Source organism: Bos mutus, chromosome 21, assembly GCF_027580195.1.
Source record: "Bos mutus isolate GX-2022 chromosome 21, NWIPB_WYAK_1.1, whole genome shotgun sequence".
NCBI classification, from domain to species: domain Eukaryota; kingdom Metazoa; phylum Chordata; class Mammalia; order Artiodactyla; family Bovidae; genus Bos; species Bos mutus.
In genome coordinates this window covers 60,720,991-60,741,378 of record NC_091637.1, presented here as the reverse complement: position 1 = coordinate 60,741,378, position 20,388 = coordinate 60,720,991, and positions in this window count along the sequence as shown.

Here is a 20,388-nt window from a genome sequence, read left to right as displayed (position 1 = left end):
TATTCCTAATCGCTCAAACTGCTTTTATGTGCCAAGCACTGTGCTGAGTATTTAATGGGCATGATCTAATTTCATTCTTAAATCAACTATATGAGATAAATTCTACTAAAAGCCACTTGACCAACAAAGAAACTAAAGCCCAAAATGATTAAGTAGTGCACATGAAGTCACATACCTAGTATACCTGTCAGGATTCCCCAGAGGAACCAAGCCAGTAAGGCGATTGGTAGGTAGGTAGGTAGATAGACAGATAGATGGTAGATAGACAGATAGACGGGTAAATAGATAGATACACAGGTAGACAGACAGATGGACAGATGGATAGATATAGTCATGAACTCAGCTTTGTGTCCTCCCCTCCAATTCCTACGTTGAGCCCTAACCCCCAGTGTGGTGGTATTAGGAAGCGGGCCTTTGGGGTGATTAGGTCACGAGGCTGGCACCTTGTAGGTGGGATTAGTGTCCTTATAAGAAATCAATGAGCTCGCTGCTCTCTCTCCACATGGGGATACAAGTTGGCAGTCTGCAGCCCAGAAGATGGCCCCCACCAGAACCCAGCCATGTTGGCACCGTGACCTTGGACTTTCAGCCTCCTGAACCATGAGAGATAAATGTTCGTTGTTTATATGTCACCCAGGTTATGGTGTTCTGTCTACAGCAGCTCAGACTAAGATAGGTGGTTTCTGCCGTTGTTCAGTCCCTAAGTTGTGTCCGACTCTTTGCAACCCCAAGGACTGCAGCACGCCAGGCTCCCCTGTCCTTCACTGTCTCCTAGAGTTTGCTCACATTTACATCCATTGGGTTGGTGATGCTATCTAACCATCTCATTCTCTGCCATCCCCTTCTCCTTTTGCCTTCAATCTTTCCCAGCATCAGGGTCTTTTCCAATGAGTCAGCTCTTTGCATCAGGTGGCCCAAGTATTGGAGCGTCAGCTTCAGTGTCAGTCCTTTGTTCAGGGTTGATTTGGATACATTGTAACTATGTGGCCTGGTCCCAGAAAAAGAGAGAGATTTATTACACATTAAGATGTATGTGTATACACACACACACACACACATGTACAGTTGACCCTTGAACAATGCGGGAGTCAGGGCCACCAGCTAGCAGCACAAATATTGATGGATGACTTTGCACCGGCCCTTCATCTGCACAGTTCCACACCCACATCAGCCAACTACAGAGCCTGCGGTATTTACTATTTGTTTAAAAATCCACATATAAGTGGACCCATGCGGTTCAAACCCATGTTGTTCAAGGGTCAACTGTATATACACACACACATATACACACACACATATATATGACATGTTTTTAGAACTAGACAAATACCAGAAGAAATTGTTGAAACAGTTCAAAGTGGTTTCCTCTGGGAGGAGGGATCAGGCGAGGGACAGGGGCCATTGTTTCTCCCTACGAACTGTGTAGAATGATTTGGTTCTAAAATTCACACATGTATCACGAGAATAAAAATTATAGTCGAAACAAGAAAGTTCCAGCAAGGTAAAGTCTCATTGATTTCCCTTCCGTACACCTCCCTTCAGATTCTCTCTGTTCCACGTCACCAAGCTTCTTCAAGCCTGGGGTCTACACTTTCTCATGGGGAGAAGGGTGGCCAAACTGCCTGAAATTCAGAACACTGACCTGGATGGTCAAGATGTTGCTGTCTTTCTCACTCCTTAAATATCCTCTGAGAAAGAAGATTCATGGCATCCTAACCAGAGACAGATGATAAACCAGTCCAGGAGGGAAGCAGTCCTCGCCCTCCACAGCTGCACTCCAGCCAGCAGCCCCCAGATCCGGGCCTGCCAGGCCCCCTCACGTCTCGGGGGGCTTTGCCTGGCTCGCCCTTCTGCTCTGGGCACCTCCCCATCCTCCCCGCCAGCTGTCTCTGCCTCCTCCGAGCTGTAATTTCCAGGTAAGTCTGACCATCCCTGACAATGCCATTTAACGAGGCCCATTGATAGAAACATAACAGTGGTCAACATTTAAAAATCATGTGTTATTTCATGGTTTGCTTGTGTATTGCCGGTTATTACTCAATAGCCTGGAAGCTCCATGAGGGAAAGAACCACATTCCTTTCACTCAGAGCCTGGCAAAGAGCAGGCCCTCAACTGGGTAAGTGAAGAGGGTTTGGTCAGATAAATGTCACAGAGCAGCCCCCATACCCTCCCTGCTAGTTTTGACCAGCTCTCTACTTGATCACGTCCCCAGACAGGAAAGTCTCTAAATCAGGAATTAAAAAGGAGCCATGGCATCGATTCCTCTTCAGAGTTCATGGGCCTTCCTAGGTGGCACTAGAGGTAAAGAACCCGCCTGCCAGTGCAGGAGACATTAGAGATGTGGGTTGGACCCCTAGGTCAGGAAGATCCCCTAGAGGAGGAAATGGCAATTCACTCCAGTGTTCTTGCCTAAAGAATCCCATGGACAGAGGAGCCTGGCAGGCTACAGTCCATAGGGTCGCAAAGAGTCGAACACAACTGAGCGACTTCGCACGCATGCACGTATATAGAATTCACAGCAGTAACACTTACATCCAGCACTCACTCTGGGCCAGACCCTATTCTGAGCAACTAAACACATTTCATCCTCATCACGACTCTACAAAGTGGAAAAGTGCTTCATTCCCATTTTACAGATGCAGAAACTGAGACAGAGAGCCCAAGTGTCAGGACTTGGGGTGGGGACAGTGGCCCAGAACATTCATCTGAACTCTCTTTTCATTTATTCCATTGACAGCCTACTGTGTGCCAGATTCTCAGTGAAAGGAACACACAGTCCTTTTCCTCATGGAGCTTCTAGGCAATTGAGGAATAACAGGGAATAAACAAGCAAGCCAATAAATAACACATACTTTTCAAATGTTGATAATCATTAGGTTTTGATAAGGGATTGGAGAAAATGGGATGAGCCTCATTGAACAGGATGGTCAGGGGGAAAGCAGGAGCCCAGGGATGAGCTGCAGCCACTCCCGGGCACTCTTCACACTGTTCTTCCTCCTCGTCCATCGTCATGTCACACTGGCCCCGCCCCGCCCCCTGCTCACACACTTGTCAAAGGTCCCATGGCTGGTGAGCGGAGAACAGCCATTTGAACCCAGGGCTCAGGGCCTCAAAAGCCCACATTCTCTGCTGCGTCTTGTGCTTTTGTCCTGGAAAAACAGGAGGAGTCGGGACAGGAGGAGAGGAAAAGAAAAAGAAAAGGCAGCCAGCATCTCCTCTAAACACTCCTGGAGGCGGGCAGTTCAGGGCTGAAATGCATCGCCCACAAGGGACAGCCGTTTCTGCTGAGAAGGGAAATGCCCTCTGCCCCTTTGAAGACCAGGCATCATCATAATTGAAATGACAATGCCTATAATCTTTGGGCAGTGAAGGTTATTTTGAAACAAAAACTTTTTTCTCTTTTCTTATTCTTTTCACTTACAAACTTGCCAGGAGGTTTTTCTTTTCAGAGGGAGATGGTTGAAGCTCTGAGCTGGTAAATCGGCCTCGATCCTTTATGCTCTGACTCTGAGTTTTGACAACAGATTCCAGGAGCGTGATGTGAGGGGCAGACAGAGGACTCCGAGACGTGTAGCACGTTGCCCGGAGATGAGGTGACCCATCAGCGGGTAACTCTCCATCTCCATCACGAGGCTGGACAATGGCGGGCAAGGCAGTGAGAAAGAAACCATCTCTGGAAACTGCCCCTTCTGGAGCCCCACCTAAAATCAAAATAAGAGCAAGATGTAGAATTGACTCCACCATCATTCTGTATTCTGATCTCCAGGGAACAGGGGCAGCCTGGTGGGTGGACCTTGCAAATCAATTCTATCTTCTATCAATTGGACAGCGTATGTTTACCTTTTTGAGCTTTCTTTCCACTCTTCCCATGAGAATTTTATTCTTCCAGTAATAGCTGAGAACTCCTTTAAGACAGGGGTCATATCTTTTTACTTTCTATTACAGGTTGACATTGCTTTGCCTACAAAGGCTCATATAGTCAAAGCTATGGTTTTTCCAGTAGTGCCATACGGATGTCAGAGCTGGGCCATAAAGAAGGCTGAGCATCAAAGAACTGATGTCCTTGAACTGTGGAGCTAGAGAGCACTCTTGAGAGTCCCTTGGACAGCAAGGCTATCAAACCAGTCCATTCTAAAGGAATTAACTCTGAATATTCATTGGAAGGACTGATGCTGAAGCTGAAGCTCCAATATTTTGGCCACCTGATGTGAAAAGTCTACTCATTATAAAAGACCCTGATGCTGGGAAAGATTGAAGGCAGGAGGAGAAGGGGACAACAGAGGGTGAGATGGTTGGATGGCATCATTGACTCAATGGACATGAGTTTAAGCAAACTCCAGGAGATGGTGAAGGACAGGGAAGCCTGGAGTGCTGCAATCCATGGAGTCGCAGAGTCAGACACAACTGAGCGACTGAACAACAACACCCCAAAAAAAGAAGCTGAAGTCCTAACCCTTAGTACCTGTAGCTGTGACCTTATTTGGAGACAGGATCTCTGCAGATGATCAGGTTAAGATGAGGTCGTGAGCATGGGCCCTACTCCAATTGGACAGCATCCTTATCAAAGAGAAAATATGTTCTCAGAGAAGCATTTGGAGAAAATGCCATGTGAAATGAAGGCAGAGATCAAGGTGATGCTTCCTCAAATCAAGGGACCAAGGAACACCGATGATCACCAGCAACACCAATAGCCTGGTGAGGGGGCTCTAACAGATCACCCCTCTGTGCCATCAGAAGGAATCCACCCTTCTGATGGATGAGATCAAGTGACGCCTTGAACACTACTTCCAGGCTCCTGTACTGTGAGACAATAACTTTCTATCCCTTCAACCACCCAATTTAAAGTACTTTATTCCTGCAGCCCAGGGAACAAATACAATTCCCTATTCAGCCCAGTGTATCCAGCCCAGTGCTTGGTATATAGGAATCACCCAATAAATGCTGGTGATGAAAATGAATGTACATGTGGTTGAAGTGTCCATGCCCAATTTCCTTGCCAGGGTCCTGGCTCCCTTATCTCCACTCACTTGGGTTATCCTTCAAGGCCAAGGTGAGCTGAGCCTGCTCTGGTCATGTGACAACCAAATGACTCCTCCATCCTCAAGTGGTGGGTTATGGTGTAGGAGGCTTGTCCTTCGACATCTCCTTTGCTCATGGGGTCCATGGGTCACACCCTTCCTTTGATGGCCAGCTCTGCCACCTTACAGCTCCCCTTCCACTCCCCCTTCCACTCTGGAGCTTCCCAGGGGTCTGAGTCCACCCTGGCATTACTCTTTGGCCCATCTCATTTCTTAGTTTTCTAGAAACCAGGGAATACAGGCCCTACCCAGCCCCCATCACATCTATCACTTCCGCAGAATATCATCCTTAAGATGCGTTTGCCAAGTTTTGAAGAAGATGAGTTGCCAATTCTCAAAGCTTTTATTTGAGAAGGAAACTCAAGTCATAAGTCACATTTTTTAAAAAGTTTTTAATTGGAGTATAGTTGCTTTAGGATGTTGTGTTATTTTCTGCTATACAGCAAAGTGAATCCACCATATGTATACATATACGAGATCCAACCAGTCCATCCTAAAGGAAATCAGTCCTGAATATTCATTGGAAGGACTGATGGTGAAGCTGAAACTCCAATACTTAGGCCACCTGATGCAAAGAACCGACTCAATGGAAAAGACCCTGATGCTGGGAAAGATTGAAGACAGGAGGAAAGGGGGATGACAGAGGATGAGATGGTTGGATGGCATCCCCTACGTGATGGACATGAGTTTGAGTAGGCTCCGGGAGTTGGTGATGGACAGGGAAGGCTGGTGTGCTGCCGTCTATGGGGTCACAAAGAGTCAGACATGACTGAGCAACTGAACTGAACTGAACTGATCCCCTCTTTTTTTATTTCCTTCCCATTTAGATCACCACAGAGCATTGAGCAGGGTTCCCTGTGCTTGCTATACAGTAGGTTCTCACTAGTTACCAATTTTTCACATGGAGTCAGTAGCATATACGTGTCAATCCCAATCTCCCAGTTCATCTCACCTTTCCTTTCACTGCTTGGTGTCCATAAATTTGTTCTCTTCATCTGTGTCTCTATTTCTGCTTTGCAAATATGTTTCTCTGTATCATTTTTCTAGACTCGATATATATGCATTAATATTCAATACTTTTTTCTCTTTCTGACCTACTTCATTTTGTATGACAGTCATGAGGTCCACCCACAATTCTACAAATGACACAATTTCATTCCTTCTTATGGCTGAGTAACATTCCACTGTATATATGGAATCTTCTTTATCCATTCCTCTATTGATGGATGTTTATCTTGCCTCCATATCCTGGCTATTGTAAATAGTGCTGCAATAAACATTGTATCTTTTGGGATTCAGCATGTATCTTTTGGAATTTTGCATGCATCTTTTGGAACATTGGATGTATCTTTTGAACTTATGGTTTTCTCTGTGTATATGCCCAGGAACTGGACTGCTGGGTCATGTGCTAGCATAAGTCAAGTTCAAATTTAAAGAACTGATTTCAATTCCAATACCTGAAAAGCAGATGCTGTGGGTTGAATCATGTCCCTCTCCCCAACCAAATTCATGTGTTGATGTCCTAACTCCTAGAACCTCAGAACACGACCTTATTTGGAGAGAGAGTCATTGCAAATGTTATTAGTCAAGTTAGGATGAAGTCACACTGGAGCAGGGTGAGCCGCTGGTCCAATGTGATTAGTGTCCTTATGCAAAGGAAAACTTTTAATCAGAGACAGACAGGCATACAGGAAGGGAGGCTTGGAGCATCCTTCCCCGGTGTCTTCAGAGTGAACTGGTCAACACCTTGACTGCAGGCTCCCAGCCTGTGGAAATGTCAGTCAAGAAATCTCTGCTGTCTTCAGCCACCCAGCGTGTGGCCCCTGGAAATTCATGCAGCAGATAATGCAGCTGTCTCAGTTTTATAGATAAGAAATAGAGGCTCAAGTCAAGAAGGTTTTCCCAGGGCTCTGGGCTGGTCAGAGGCAGAGGAGGACGTGAACCTGCTCAGGCAGACCCCAGGTCCCCAGCAACCTGAGCTGGTGGGAAACTGGCATCTGTGGTTTTGTGGTTTCCTGAGTGAGGACTGAACCAAGGGTCTTGGAGACACAGCTTAGAGACTCCCTCCAGCGGACATCCCTTGGAGAGCTGGGCCAGGAAGCCTCTGGCCTGTGTAATGAGCTGGTAACTAGCCTCCGAGAGAGCCCACATCTTTGTCAGTGGGCTTTACTGCCCCCTGAGGAAAGTCAAGTCCCTTTCTTGTGATCCCTCCTCTCCTTGGATCTGCTCCTAACAGGTTCGCAAGGAAAACATGAACCCAAATGTGGGAGGTTCAGGTCGTTGTGGGAGATTCCTCACATCCTCTAAGAACCAGCTCCCAAAGGGCCCCTCTGCACTCATACAGGAAGGAGTGAGGTTGGCAGGGCCCGGGGTTGGAGGAGGTTCTCGCACATGGTTGTACAGCCCTGGGTGAGGCTGACTTGGCAGCCCTCCTCCAAGAAACAAGGAAGGATGGGGGACCGGCTTCAAGGAGCACGATGTTGTCTTTGGGGTCCGGTGCCTGGCCGCATCTGAATCGTGCACCAGCATCCGTGGCTTGACAGTACTCCATCCCCCCAACACACACCAGCTCCTCACTCTGGCCCCCACCCCACACTTTTCTGAGTCATCCTGGTGAGACTGCATCCCAGCCTGTCCTGGTTCCCAGCTGGACCAAGTCACAGTGCATTAGGAAGAGAGTCGGGACCTTGTGAGACGGAAGGAGACCCTGGCGGGGAGGAAAAAAGCACAGCCCAGGTGGAGAGAGCCGCGTTCCCACCGCTGCAGACCACTCACTCATGAGCTACATGCCTGGCCCTGGATCAGCAACAGATCTCCTTCAAATTTAGCTCAGACAACACAGCCACCCTTCCCAGACCTTCCAGGCTGCCAGCCATGAGCACAGCCATGCTAAGTGCCCACAGGCCCTGCATCCTCTGACATCTACCCTTCTGGGTCATAAACGTCTAGGCACTGTTCTCCCAGCAGAATGAAAGCTCCTGGGGGAGAGCACAGCAAGCTGTCTCTTTCTGCAGGTGTGTTGGAAGTGACCCTAGGAACAGTCTTGGGGGACAACTTTGCCTGCTTGGTAGCCTGAACCCATCACTAGTCACTTGGAGCTTGGGTAGCAATGGCAAGTGCGTGGGGAGGTTATAACTGTAATAACCGGAGCTATTGGCCATGGAGCCAGGCTGTTTGGGTTCAGACCTCGACTCTGCTACTTAATAGGGTTCAAAACTTGGGTATGTTGCTTAAACTCTGTTTCCTCGTCCATAAAATGGAGAGAATAAGAGTAAGTGACTCATACGCTGCAATTGAAAATAGGTGGATTTTTTTTAATATCTTGTGATATGGATCTCTGACATCATTCCACAGTGACAAGAGAACAGACTGCATGATTTCCATACCTTTAGACCATGAAATTTTTGCACCTTGTTTTATGTCCCTGGGTATGTTCCAGTGTCTCCTGGTTTATAGTCTATGGGAACTTGAACAGAATCTGTACCCTGCTGTTGTGTGAAAATTGTGTAAAAACTTAATTATGTTGAATTAGTTCGTGGTGCTTTTCAGGTCTACTATATCCTTCTACTTCTCTGTATATTCTTTCTATTAATTTTCGAGAGTTTGCTATTGAAACTCCAGCTAAAAATCTAAATTTATCTACCTTAAAAATAATTGTAATATGTAGTGGAACTATGTGTCACCTTGTTCTGTATTTTCCATGTCTCCTGTAAATGTGTTATCATACTTTCATAATTTAAAAAAGAAAAAAAAAAAAAGAACAAGTGACTCCCAGGAGCATCATGTGGCTGAAACCCACATAAATGGCTTGGAAGAAGGGCAAAGGCATGGTGACTGCTCAGGAAACAGCACTAACCCCGTCATCATTGGTCCATCCTCTTCCCGACTCCCCAGTTCCGAAGGCCTGGTGGACGACTCTCAGGCAAAGGATCTTAACCCTGTGGGCGATCCCACTTATCAATAAAAGAAGGGGATTAGATGAGCTGTCCCCCAAACCCCCTTCCACTCAGTTTTAGCCCTGTGGTGCCTTCAGGCTACTATGTGGACGACGTCCTCCCCCACCCAGGGGACTGCCCCCTCAGTCACTCCCAGCCTTGGAAACGGAACCCATCACGTGGAGAGGCAAGGAGGCCACAGGGAGGAAAAGTCTGTACTCAGATTTAAAACCCTTCTTAGAAAACCTTCCAGCCGGGTCTGTTTACCACACCCAGCTAAGCACTTGATTTATGCCCAGAAAGCTGAGTGCTGACAATTAGGATCCAGCTCTGTAACGATGTCCCCTCCGACCGGTCGAGTCCCATCCTCCCTGCTCATTAAGGTGAATCTCTCGTTAGTGGCTTTGCGAGTTGGGGACAGAAAATAATCAGAAGCAGGTGGGTGGGTGCCTGCTCGCTCCCTTGTCTCAGACCTGCGGGTGTAGACGGTTCCCTTTCTCCCAAAGCAGCCCCTCAGCCCCTCCTCACCACCCCTCTCCTGCCTGCTTTACCTCCCATCCCTGGGCAGGTGGGGCGAGGGCTTGTCATTCGCCTAATTGTTCAACAGGATAATATGCTGGATTTCAAAATAATTAGGCTGATGGTAATGAGGGTTTGATGGTTTCTGTGCAATTAGACGGATGGACACAAACACTTTGTTTTTAACCTGTGCTGAGGCTAATGACCTCAGGGGGGAATACGGCAGGACTGCATTTTGAAAGGAGAGGGGAAAAAAAATATCCTGGGAACCTCAGAGAAAAATAAATCACAGGGTGGGCTCCTTCTCGCAGATTTGTTGCTCTGGATACCCGACCAGATGTTCCCCTGACATCGGTAATGAGGGATTTCAGACCAAAGGGAACACAGCTTCACAAGAGGCAGCCTGCTCCGGGCTTCAATCCATCCCACAGCTTTTACTGGCTCCAATCAGGAGCAGGCCACTCACCTAGCTGCACTCAGATCGCCATCTGTAAAATGGGGACAGTCAGGCCAACCCTGGTGGCTCAGACGGTAAAGCGTCTGCCTACAATGCAGGAGACCCAGGTTCGACCCCTGGGTCAGGAAGATCCCATGGAGAAGGCAATGGCAACCCACTCCAGTACTCTTGCCTGGAAATTCCATGGATGGAGGAGCCTGGTAGGCTACAGTCCCTGGGGTCACAAAGAGTTGGACACAACTGAGCGACTTCACTTTCATGCCAACCCCACAGGCCTGTGAGTCCCTGGCACACAGTAAATGCACAAGAAAGATTTTGGGGGGAGCCTTGAGAGAGGGCAAGTTAGGTATGGAAATATCCAGAAGCTAGAACACAACAGAGACCAGACATGGTCAGCGAGTGCTTTCCAACCAGCAAAGTAGAGTAGGCATCTTCAAAGGTCCAGACAGGGACTTCGCTGGTGGTCCAGTGGTTAAGAATTCACCTTGCAGTGCAGGGGACAAGGGTTCAATCCCTGGCCGGGGAACTAAGATCCCACATGCCACAGAGCCACTCAGCCCGCACGCTGCAGCTAAGAAGTCTGTGCACCACAACAAAAGATCCCGCCTGATGCAATGAAGATCCTGCATACCGCAACTAAGACCCGACACGGCCAAATAATTAAATAAGCTTTTTTGAAAAAGGGTCCAGACAACAGTGACTATTTAGAACGTCTCACCAAAAGAAAAAAAAAAAAAAAACAGCAGTTTAACTGCAACTCGTATGATTTGAGTCACACTTCCACCACAGTGAAGCCACGGGGCCTTGGGAAAACTCCCAGCCCTTCCATGAGGCCCCTGTGTGGCTTCCTGTGTGGGCAGGCAAAGAGTAGCTTCACCTCACCCAAAGGTTCATGGGAAATAAGGTCTGCAAGGCCGACTAGGCACAGGGACCCAGAAACAAGAAGGATGGAGCAGGGTGGTCAGACGATGTGGTGGTTGCCAGTGGGCCCCATGGGCTTCTATCTTCAAGGTGGGTGTCAGGGGAGATGGAGAGAAAATGACCCCAGGCTCTGGGCATGTGGACAGTACTGGGGAGAGGTTTACCCACCCAGCACACGTCTTCTGAGCCTTTGGTCTCTTCAGGGCCCAGTGCTCATGTTTGGGGCACAATGATAAATAACATTGAGCCCCTGCCAGGTGCATTGTCATAATATAAAGCAATAGGCAATTTAAGCGAAACTTGCAAGGAGCTTAGGACAGAATGATCAGCTCTTCCTGGACGCAGGGAGAGCTTCCTGGGGAGATTCAGCCAGCCTTGAAGGAGGAATTAGCGTGGCTGGAGCACAAGAGAATCATTTCAGCTGGGAGTCAAGATAAGGACTCCAATCCACTCTGTACAGTATGTGAGTGACCCCATAAAACATTTCCCCTTAATTCCTGGAGAGTAAGAAGAAAACAAAAACTGGCTTGGCAACTGCAGTGTTCTCTGCCTCACAATTCTTTATGGCTGGGCCACTCCCACAGCCTCTGTCTGTCTGTCTCCCTGTCCTAACATTCTCACTCACCACTTCCCCACCAGGCCAGAAATCCCTGGGGAAGTGAGGTCAAGAGTCATCAACACCAAAGCTTCCATAGTGGCTCGGAGGTAAAGAATCCACCTGACAAGGCAGGAAAAATGAGTTCAATCCCTGGTCCTAGAAGATCCCACATGCCACAGAGCAACTGAGCCCATTCACACCACAACTAGAGAAAAGCCCAAGCAGCAATGAAGACCCAGCATAACCAAAAAAAAAAAAAATTATTTTATAAAGAAGAGTCATCAGCACTAAGAGAGAAGTAATGGCCGGTGATTGTCAGGACCATGGACAGAGACATGGCTTCCGTCCTGGGCCCCAGGAGGTCATCCTTGATGCCCACTTGGGCTTCTGTAAACTGTCTTCCTTATTCACGGATAGAGGATGTTCAGCATCACTCTCTCCTCTTACGACATTTTGCAACACTATTAGCAAATGAAAGTCAAAGTTGCTCAGTCATGTGTGACTCTTTGTGACCCCATGGACTATAGTCCATGCAATTCTCCAGGCCAGAATACTGGCATGGGTAGCCTTTCCCTTCTCCAGGGGATCTTCCTAACCCAGGGATCGAACCCAGGTTTCCCACATTGCAGAGGTTTCTTCACCAGCTGAGCTATCAGGGAAGCCCCAGGTGCCAAGTTTTGCTGGAATCCATTCAGATTTACAAGACTACACTTGGAGACTTTTTCCAGGTGCCACTTTGATCCAAGTTGGCAGAAGCACTGCAGATTAAAGGGTATTGTGACATGCTCTGCGAGTGTGGGAGTAGGTGAAACCCACAAGATTCTGATCCTGGGATCGAGGGAAGAAGAGGGCAGATGTTTAATTGAAGGCAAGGATCTCGGGGCTCCCCCGGGCATTGAGTCTTAGGGTGACACTATGCATAATCCCCCCATTATGGGACAGAAGCCCAAGGGGCTTTCCTCAGGGGGCTCTGCCCCTTCTTTGCCCCTGGAGAGTCACCTCTCCCACAGGAAGGTAGAAGGGGCTGCAAAGAAAGTCTTGAGCAAGGGCCATGCTTAAGGTTAATTCCTTGGGAGAGTTCGATTTCACTGCTGAAAACTCAGGGTCAGTCTGAGGAAGTGAAGGCATGAGGCGACACCCTGACACACCAAATCCACCGTGCCTGGGTCACAGGGAGGGCCAAGGGAACAGATGAGGACTGAGGGCTGGTTGGGTCTGAGCAGGTCAGCAGGATGGTGGCTCCACCACATCAGATCCCACTTACTGTGCAGTTTCCTGGAATCTACAGGGAATGAGCTTGGGAATCTCTGACCAGATCATAACACACGATTTGGATGCAGAATTAGATCTCTGGAGAGACTTGCAAGTTCGGGAAGAGACAGGAAGGGGGTGAGAGGCTAAAGATGGATCACCGTTATCCTTGTTCACTGGACAGTATCCGAAGGCATGGGCTCTGCGGGGAGGGACAGTACCATCAGTGCCATGAATGGAGAGGAAAGATGGACTTGGGAGGGAGAAACTGGAGGCCTAAGTCCTCCTGGGGTGCTGCTGCACTGCAGGCATAAAGAAATGACAGCTTAAATCAGGACAAAGGCAGCGATGATGGAGAGAGAGGAATGGAATTAAGAAATATGGAGTGGAATTGACAGGACTTGACAACTGATTGCATGGGGGAGAGGGGGGTAAAGATGACTTATTCAAGTCATGGTGTTGATGACTTTGGTGTTTTTAATATAAAATAAAGATAAAACATGCACGATCTTATATTCTTGAATACTTATCTGATTTGAAGAAATGGCCCCCTATCTCTCAGCTCCCAAAGACTTACAATGGCTCAAGACAATATTAATAATGATGTATTTCATAGTATATGAACTTTGCCATCTGCGGTGCAGGCATCAAAAAGTCAATATGAGTAAATTGACAAGCTTGTCAATGAATGAAATTAATTTTCTTTTTCTGCTGCATCACTAAACATAATTTCATGTCATGGTAATATTCAGTGTCCATTATCATGGCCATGCGACGGAAAGACGGCAGAGTTAAAATACGGAAAGGAATGGCTCTATGGTAACATCTGATGCGCTGGGGCACATGAGCTGGCTTAACCAGGCATTTGTTCTGGTGGACACACAGCCCCGAGGATCTTCTCTCAGAATCTGTCACGTTTGCAGCTGAGAGACCTCTACCCCCCAAGCGTGAGAAGATGGATTTTAACACGTTGCCCAGTTTTAACCTAAACCCAAGTGTTCTCCAACAGAACAGATGGTCAGGCCTCAGAGGAGACCATAGAGATCACAAAGTCCAGCCTTTTTATTCAAAAAACAGGAGAAAGAGGCTTGCTAAAGATGGGTGGGACCCCACCCAACCAAGCCAAAACTGGAACCCAGAGCCTCCGGCTCTGGAATGAGCCATAGACAGGGGGCCCTGCTGGGGGTGGGGGGTGGTGATGGGAGGGGGTCCTTAGAGCAGCAGCAGACACAGGTCTTGAGACACAGGCCACTGTTCTCTGGAGAGGCAGGGTCGGTCAAGAATGTGCAGAAAGGTCAGCAGCCCATTCGCTCATGCAGCTGGTGGACAAGCCACCACTGAGCAGTGGCTGTGGGCAAACTCCATTGTCTGCCCAGGGACCCAGCAGAGCATGGCTCCACAGCCCAGGAGGAAGATGCCAAATGGAAAACAGGGTGAGCAGGGCGAGCAGGGCGAAGGCAGCGGGGGAACCTCCCTAAAGGTGCTTCTCCCAGCGTCCAGTCCATTGAGCCATTCTCTCCAAATCAATGAAGAGAAAACAGCCACTGTTTCCTGCTTCTGAGTTCCTGTTACTAAACAGGAGCTTGTTTAGAGCTTACCCAACCTAAAGGGGTGGGTCCCGCTGTCCCCAGTGGGCTCACAGAGGAGCTGAGACTGTCCACGTGGGTCCAGGGTCCACCCCCTGTCTGCTTGAACTTCCGTCTTCAGCCCTGCCTCGCTTAGCCAGTTTTGTTGAGTTCACATCTCTCGGGGCTATGCTCTCCTCCCAACCCTCGACTTCCCAGAATACGAGCTTGCTACAATGCCACGTGTCAGGGTTATCTCCCGAGGTTTTAGGACTCATCAGAACCAACATGAGCTTCAGGACTTGGCAAAAGCCAGCATCATGGCCTCATGATGGGAGGGTCCAGGCTTCACTTAACCAGTGCCCCTGACTGGACCTCACTTCCTTCACCTTTAAAATGGTGAGAATAATTCACACTGCCCACAGCATGGGCTCTTGGGACAAATGAATGGGTGAAAAAGTGTAGTAAAAGTGTCAGCGTACCCATTGCCTTGACCATGGCTGGCTCCCACGTGTGTGCGTGTTAAGTGTCTTCAAGGGCACTCTGTGGGCGTGCTTAGTTGCTCAATCATGTCTGACTCTTTGCAACACCATGGATTATAGCCCACCAGGCTCCTCTGTCCTTGGAGTTTCTTCCAGCAAGATTACCAGAGTGGTTTGCCATGCTCTCCTCCGGGAGCTCTTCCCCGACCCAGGAATCTAAGCTGCGTCTCCTGCATCTCCTGCATTGGCAGGTGGGTTCTTTACCACTGAACCACTTGGGGAGCCCACCAGGCACCATAAGAATCCCCATTCTGAAGAGGGGCACCTGGAGGCTCAGAATGCTTCACTAACTTGTCTGCACTACAGAGAAAAGATAAAATCAGGTCTTGGCAAAGTCAAGACTCAGGTCCAACTTCCCTAGGGAGAAATATCACCTTCCTTGGCTGGGCAAGCATCCTGCATGCCATCCCTGCCGGGGCTGGTGGGAAGAGTCACAGGCCTGCCCCAGGTGCCAGCGGGGGGCTCCCCGGGGGTGTTCAGACAGAACCAAGAGCAGGAGCTGCTGACGAGTAGATGACGTGCCTCATTCCAAACCTGGGATTCTTCTAGCTTCCCACGCCAGACAAAGAGACGCCCTGTGCCGAGCCCCGCCCATGGGCTTTCTCTTCCCTTGTTGAGAGAAGAAATGGCCCCGTGAAAGCAAATAGGCCTTTCTCATTTTCTCTAAATGGTTGGAAGGGTTTTGCTTTTTTGTTTTGCCTTCCGGTTGATGATGCAGATGACAAAGGTGGATTTTCGGAGCAAGTATTTGCGTTGTTTGTGACCACGTCGGCCCAGCGGGAGGCGGGCAGCTGGACAATGGTGCCCCTTCGGGAGAGGGGCTGAGGGCCGTGTTTTCTGCACCACGGTCCTCTTGGGCCGAGCCACTAATTGGAACTTACTGTCCCATTAATGAGTTCTCTCTCCAGAGATTCATATGACCATTTCAACTCTAAAGGCCCTGCCTAATGGACTATTGAACGACAGAGAACCCGCACAGCTTTGTCTCAGAGGCTCCTTATTAAATATACAGCAGTCCCCAATTAACCCCAGGCTTAAAAAAACAGAGTGGCAAAGCGACTCTCAGGCCAGCTCTTGGAAGGAGAGCTAAATTGGTATGAGGTAATTGCTCTGTCTCCCTGGAAAAGGCCAGCATGGCCACCATCTGAGCAGTGGACACCTGGCCCCTCTGTGGCCAGAAATCAATTTTTGTCCTCAAGATCCCGCCTGTCCATTCCGATCATGCGGGCCCTGACTGTGACCCTGGAGGGCCAGGCTCACAGAACCAGAGTCTTCACACAGGTCCCTGGCAACCTGGAGGATGGATCCAGGACAAACATGGAGCCACACAGGAAAGGTCAGCCCTGAGGGATGGCCAAGGAGGAGGCAAATGAATGAGCTCCTCCCGGCTGGGTGGGGATAAGGATTTCTTCTCCAGAGCCTCCTGTCTGACTCTGAGTACAGGCATGGGACTTCCCTGGGGGTCCAGTGATTAAGAATCCATCCTCCAAGGCAGGGGACGCATGTTCGATCCTTGGTCCGGGAACTAGGATCCCACATGTGTGTGCATGGGTGCCTAGTCGTGTCTGACTCTGTGCGACCCTTTGGATGGTAGCCCACCAGGCTCCTCTGCCCATGGGATTCTCCAGGCAAGAACACTGGAGTGGGTTTCCTCCTCCAGGGAATCTTCCCGACCCGGGAATCACACAAGCATCTCCTGCACTGGCAGGCGGATTCCTTACTGCTGAGACATCGGAGGAGCTAAAATCCCACATGCCATGGTGCAACTAAGCCCATGCTCCACAACTGGGGAGAAGCCCACACACCGCAATAAAGAGCCCACACACCGTGACAAAGACCCTGGGTGCCACAGCTAAGACCCGATGAAATATTTTCTTTTAAAAATTCACAAAACCTTGCAGTCTAAAGAAAACGTGTATCTGGTCACAGCCCTTCCCTGCTCACGATCCTTCGACGGCTCCCTATGGCCCTCCACCTAGAACACAAGCTCCACTGGATGTAACACAAGGCCTCAGTCTGCACCTCCAGGCTCACCTCCCACCACAGACCTCCTCAAACTCTATCTCGGGAAATACAAGTCACTGTGGTCCTCTTACGCCCTGGCCCGGTTATGCCTCCATGCCTTGCTAGAGACCTCCCAAGGGCAGAATGGCTCGTATCTGCGCACCAATGAGCAGAAATAGACACGCCTGGGTAAGACCCTGGCCACCCTCCTCCCCAACTCAGTGTGTCCCCAAGCTAGCTGCTTCCTGTCCCGGGCCTCAGTTTCCCCATCTGTGAAATGGGATGATGGTTTACAGGTTTCATGCACAGCTCCTGAGATTTACTGCAATGGCTGATGCTGGTCATCAGTACTTATTGCTCTGCCACCTGACTTTCTGCCATCCTTTAAATACATAGAAAATTTCGTGTTGGATTCAGAGTCCAACCTAACCCTCACTGAGCCCTGTCAGGTACCACTTAGCTCTCATCACTGTCATCACCGTTCTACAGATAAGGAAACAGAGGCCCCAGCATCAGCTGACTCAGCCAGGATCTGTGAACTTACCTGTTGGAACTGGGGTTGGAACCCCATGTGTTGGCTCCAAGGTTGTTAGTACCTCTTTCATCCCCATAACTTGGCAAATCCTCCCCAACTCCCATCCCACCACTTCAAGTGACCCCTGTCCACCCCCAGGGCTTAGTTTCATGTCCGTTCCTCCAGGACTTTGGGCCCACAGCACCTGTTTCTCATTAAGGCATCACCGCTCATCCCCACCAAGCTGTAGATCCAGGTGAGTTAGTGACTGCATGTCCACCACTTTGTCAAGTCCCTGGCACAGCGATGGCATTGGCTCTATGTTGAATGAGTGAATGAATAACAAAGAATGGGTCAGAAAGTGAGCTTATAGCAGTGAACTCCAACCAGGAGCATGGTGGCCAGCCGGCCAGGGAGAGGCTCCTCAGCTCCTGAATGGTCTTTCTGTGCAGGTGTCTGCAACTTCTAAAGACACGATCTCTTTATAACAAATTCAATGCCCCATGTACAGTGGAGATGGTCATAGATAGGTGATCGCAGAGCCTGCAGTATTTAGAAGCAAGGCTCAAGTCCCTTGATATCCAGTCCAGCAGAGGCCGAGGCAGCCAGAGGCCTGACAGTGGTCAGCTCCATGGGCAAGGTCATCCTAGAGCCCATCAGGTCAGTGGATGTGGAGCAGAGACACCCCAATGGCTGGTCCCTCTGATTCCTCCAGCTCCTCCACTACCTCGTGGACTCTGAGCACCAATCCTGGCCTCCTACTGTTCCAGCTTCCTCCTACACGGCCAGGATTCTTAAACACCTGTGTGCTCCTCCCCAGGCCTTCTACCTCTGCCTCGAGGCCGCCTCCCAGAAAGGCCAACCTTCCTCTCTGCTGTGACCAGGCTCCCATTCTGTCTTTGCATTTTCCTGGCATCAGTCACCCACATCTGCACCACTTATCATGACCGTCAGCTCCTCACAGTCCTCAGCCCCTTCACTGCAGAATCCCCGCACAGCACAGGCCCTCAGTAAAGACACAGCTATGATGATTGAATGAGTGCATTTTGCACAGGAGCACACGTTGAGCTGGCATGGCCTGATGCCACTGGACGTTGAATTTCTGTAAATCTCTCGTTTGGTTCCCCGAGCACCAAGCAACCCTCCAGTAATGACCCCACATCTCTGCCCAGGAAGCAAGAACATCTTGGTCATCATCCAAGAATTCCAACCCACTCATTTCTCATCCTCACTGTAAACTAGCACATTGGATTCTGGCTTCCTAAAAACAGAACCAAGTACCGAGTGACTGCCGTGCAGGGAATCTCCATGTTTGTCTGCTACCATCCTGTCTCCCAGGACCAGTACTGAAATGGTTCTCCCTTTGTCTCCTCCCATCCCCTAGGAAGGCAGGCAAGGTGGGAAGAGGAGGAAATTTACACTAACCTCCCATCTCATTCTCATCTCTTAGCGAAAGGAAAGCTGTGTTTACTGGAAAATACTATACAAAAGAAACTCTTCCCACAGGAAAAAAAAAAATGTAATCATCTCTTCAGGGGAAAAAAAATAAATACAGGTCCTTAAAAACCCCAGTCATACTCCACATATGGTCTGTTTAAATGCATTTTATTAAGATTGATAGCATTTAATGATGGCTTAAAGAACTGCTACGTAAACAATACTATTTTAGTGTAAGAGGGATGGAATATTTCTAATTCAAGCCAGTGAAAACTCACTCCTCAGTGATTTAGGGAACTTGAGTACATTGACGCGGCAGCATTCAATTAATGTCAGGCCGTATGGATTTCAATCTGGCTTGAAATATATTTAAACAAATGAAGTAGATACAAATGTTAGCTCTTTGGCCAGCCAGAGCTGAAAAAATCCATTTTCTATCCCATTTATAATAAGAACTAATTTGAATGTCATTTATCTAAAGCACAATGTTTCCTAATTTTTACATGCAACCATTACTTATAGTTTAAGTAATAGTTATATCCGCGGATCTTAGTGCACTTAATTGAAAATGCATGTTATTAAAACGCAAGACTTAATCCTTCAAAAATAAAAGCATGATCCTAAAGAATAATTGAATACTCAGACACAGAGCAAGAGAGAGGGCGGTGGGGGGAGCTTTAGGAAAAAAAAAAAACCTTTAAATACAGCACTTCTCTCTTTTTACGTGGTATTAGAATTATGTCAGGGTGAAATTAGCCACCCTCGACCCGTTATTTCAATTCAGATTACGACTGCCTCTCATCCGGGTGTCAGACTTGGCATCGGAGTCAAATCCGTCTGCCGAGGAGTGACATGTCAAGGGTGACAATGACAAATTGTCACTAAGTGAGGAATAACACGTGACAGGGCATGTGTCCGTAATGAGGCATGTGCGTGCCAGGACGCCTCGGGACGCGCGGGGCTGCGGGCAGAACGCTGGGAGCGCTCCTGGTACTGCGTTCTCATTAGGGCTCCGCGCCTCCTCGGATGGGGGCTTCCATCATTACAATAAATAAATAATAAATAAGCTCCTAAATGAACAACGCATGGACAAAGCTCTTTCTGTTTGTTTGTTTTGTTTTTTTTAAAAAGGAAATCCAAATGTTTGTGATTTTTTTTTTTTTGAGGGCTTAAAATAAAAAGACCTTTCTTTGTGACCTTTTCTTCCACATTCATGATTGGTTTCTTTGTTTCTTCCTTTAACTCCACCAAGATCAAGGAAATCCACACTCCAGAATGAAATGATTCTACCTCTGTGTGTCGGTGCAAATGTTTCTGTGAGCACGTTGAGAGTCCATTTTCCCAAGCAGAGGCCAACACACAGACGTTTCACAGAAGCACCAAAACAGCAGATCTCCTCTTGGTCTCCAGTGCAAATGACTGTCTTTTGACCCCAAGCAAAATGCAAACTGTGAGAGGGAGAGAGGGAGAGAGCAAGCAAGCAGGTAAGAGGTATCATTATGAAAATTAGATCAAGAGGCCGCAAAAATAGGAAGCAGTAAGAAAGGGAGATAGAGTCCCCTATTG